Source organism: Arvicola amphibius, chromosome 1, assembly GCF_903992535.2.
Source record: "Arvicola amphibius chromosome 1, mArvAmp1.2, whole genome shotgun sequence".
NCBI lineage: Eukaryota > Metazoa > Chordata > Mammalia > Rodentia > Cricetidae > Arvicola > Arvicola amphibius.
In genome coordinates this window covers 82,316,787-82,319,237 of record NC_052047.1, presented here as the reverse complement: position 1 = coordinate 82,319,237, position 2,451 = coordinate 82,316,787, and the positions used below count along the sequence as shown (strand labels likewise).

At 48.6% G+C, this 2,451-nt stretch overlaps 1 pseudogene; it reads left to right on the top strand.

The window, feature by feature from the left end:
* The first annotated feature begins 1,494 nt into the window (after positions 1 to 1,494).
* On the top strand, positions 1,495 to 1,940 carry LOC119812063 (annotated as a pseudogene).
* The last annotated feature ends 511 nt before the right edge of the window (positions 1,941 to 2,451 follow it).

Genomic DNA, 2,451 nt, shown 5'->3' with positions numbered 1-2,451 from the left:
GTCTGATTCTCACTCCACGCACTCAGCATTCTCTTTCTCCTGGGGAGAGAACAGCAAAGGAAAGGAACAAGAGCTGAGAGAATCAGAATTTTAGAACTGAAGGAAGATAAAAGGTCTATGTTTATGGCAGGCGTGGTTTCAATAAATCAAACATCTTGGAACTGTCATTGTTTTGTTGTATAGTGTGTGTGTGTGTGTGTGTGTGTGTTGTTTGAGAGAAGGTCTCATTCTGTAGCCCTGGCTGGTCTGGATGGAACTCACTATGTAGACCAAGGTGGTCTTTAACTCACAGATTCACTTGTCTCTGCCTCTCAAGTGCTGGGACTAAAGGCATGTGACACCACTGTCAGCGTCTGTTTGGTTTCGAGACATGTCTCCAGTAGCCTAGGCTGCCCCCAATCACAGTGATCACGGTCTTGTGTAGCTTTCATGTGCTGAGATTATGAGCATGCCCTACGTGCTTAAATCAAACGTGTTTTTCACGCATGTGCTAGGGATGGAACACTTGGCCTTCCCTGTGCTGGGCATCGCTTTCCCTCTGAGCTTCATCCTCACTGAAATGTCGCCCCGGCTCTTTTACACTAAGGATGAGATGGAAACAGGACAGTAAGACTGGGCCCTGGGTCCCTTCACCTCTGCTATGAAACAAGGCACCACGCATACAGTAGCTTGAAATGGGAAGCTTGACTCTGCGATCTGTCGGCTGCTTTGCCCTGCTAGCAGGTGAGCCTGCTCAACAGGGACCAAGCATCCTCTTACAGCCTTGCTCACGGGATGTCATGGCCAGGCTGATTGGCCTGAGCTGGGTAAGCTCAACTGTGCTCTGTGTGATCTGTTATCCTCCAGCAGGCCAGCCCAGATGGGATCACATGGTGGTGGCAGGGTTCCCAGATCAGCCACAAGGCTAACCTCACTGTATATGCATGTTTTAAAGGCTCTGCTTAAATCACATTTGCTACTACTCCATTAGCCTGGTCATGTGATCAGCCCAGAGTCAGAGTCAGAGTCAGGGAAATTCTCCTTGAAGAAGGAAAAGGCATTTCACATACAAGAGGTATGTAGAACAGGAAGGATTTGTGAGCATTTTTTACAGTCTGCTTTATAAGCGAAGAGCGAGCATTTACAGCTCGGCATGATGGTGCATGTCTATAACCCCAGCACTTGGGAGGTAGAAGCAAGAAGGTCAGAAGTTTAAGGCTATCCTTGGCTATATAACAAGAGCCAGAAGCCAGGCAGTGGTGGCACACGCCTTTAATCCTAGCACTTGGGAGGCAGAGGCAGGCGGATCTCTGTGAGTTTGAGGTCAGCCTGGGCTACAAGAGCTAGTTCCAGGACAGGCTCAATAGCTACAGAGAAACCCTGTCTTGAAATAAATAAATAAATAAATAAATAAATAAATAAATAAATAAAATAACAAGAGCCAGCCTGGACTATGTGAGGCTTTGTCTCCAAACAAAATATGTATACAGGGGAGCCGCCGGTTACCGTCCAGCCATGGCCAAGTCCAAGAACCACACCACACACAACCAGTCCCAGAAATGGCACAGAAATGGCATCAAGAAACCCCGGTCACAAAGATACGAATCTCTCAAGGGGGTCGACCCCAAGTTCCTGAGGAACATGCGTTTTGCCAAGAAGCACAACAAGAAAGGCCTGAAGAAGATGCAGGCAAATAATGCAAAGGCCGCAAGTGCACGTGCGGAGGCCATCAAGGCCCTGGTGAAGCCCCAGGTGGTGAAGCCCAAGGTGCCAAAGGGCCCGGCCGCAAACTCACCCTTCTCGCTTTCATCGCTCACCCCAAGCTTGGGAAGCGGATTAGAAGCTACATGGCCAGGGGGCGTAGGCTCCAAAAAACAAAGCCCAAGGTTCAAGCCAAGGCAGAGGCCTCAGCTGCAGCTCAGGCTCCCAAAGGTGCCCAGGCCCCTGTGAGGGCCTCATAAAAAAGGTCCCAGTCTGCCGATGTGAAGAGATGGACTGGTGTGGATTCTACACAGTGTCTGCAGATGGTCAGGACCTTGTGCTGTTTTTACAAACAAACTTGAGGCAAGTTCAAAAAAAAATATGTATACAAATAAATGAAAAGGAAAAAGAGAAAAAGAGGCAAAGACTTGCTGGGTGAGTGCCCACGTGTTCAGATGCTTCTGGAGGTCAGAGGACAGGCCACGAAGGTCAGATCTCTCCTTCCACCACAGGGGTCTCAGAGACTGAATTTGGGCTGTCCTGCTTGGCAGCACAGGCCCACAGCCCAGCTTGTTAAAATAGATGTGTTTCCGAAGAGACTGGGACAATTAACATGTTTAGAAACCAGAATAGTTGAGAAAACACTGAGGAAATCAATTGTTTTAAAGTTGCTCTTGAAACTGGTAAGATGGCTCAGTGGTTAAGAACACTTGCTGCTCTTGCAGGGGACCTGGGATTGGTTCAAAGCACCCACATGGTGGCTCACAACCA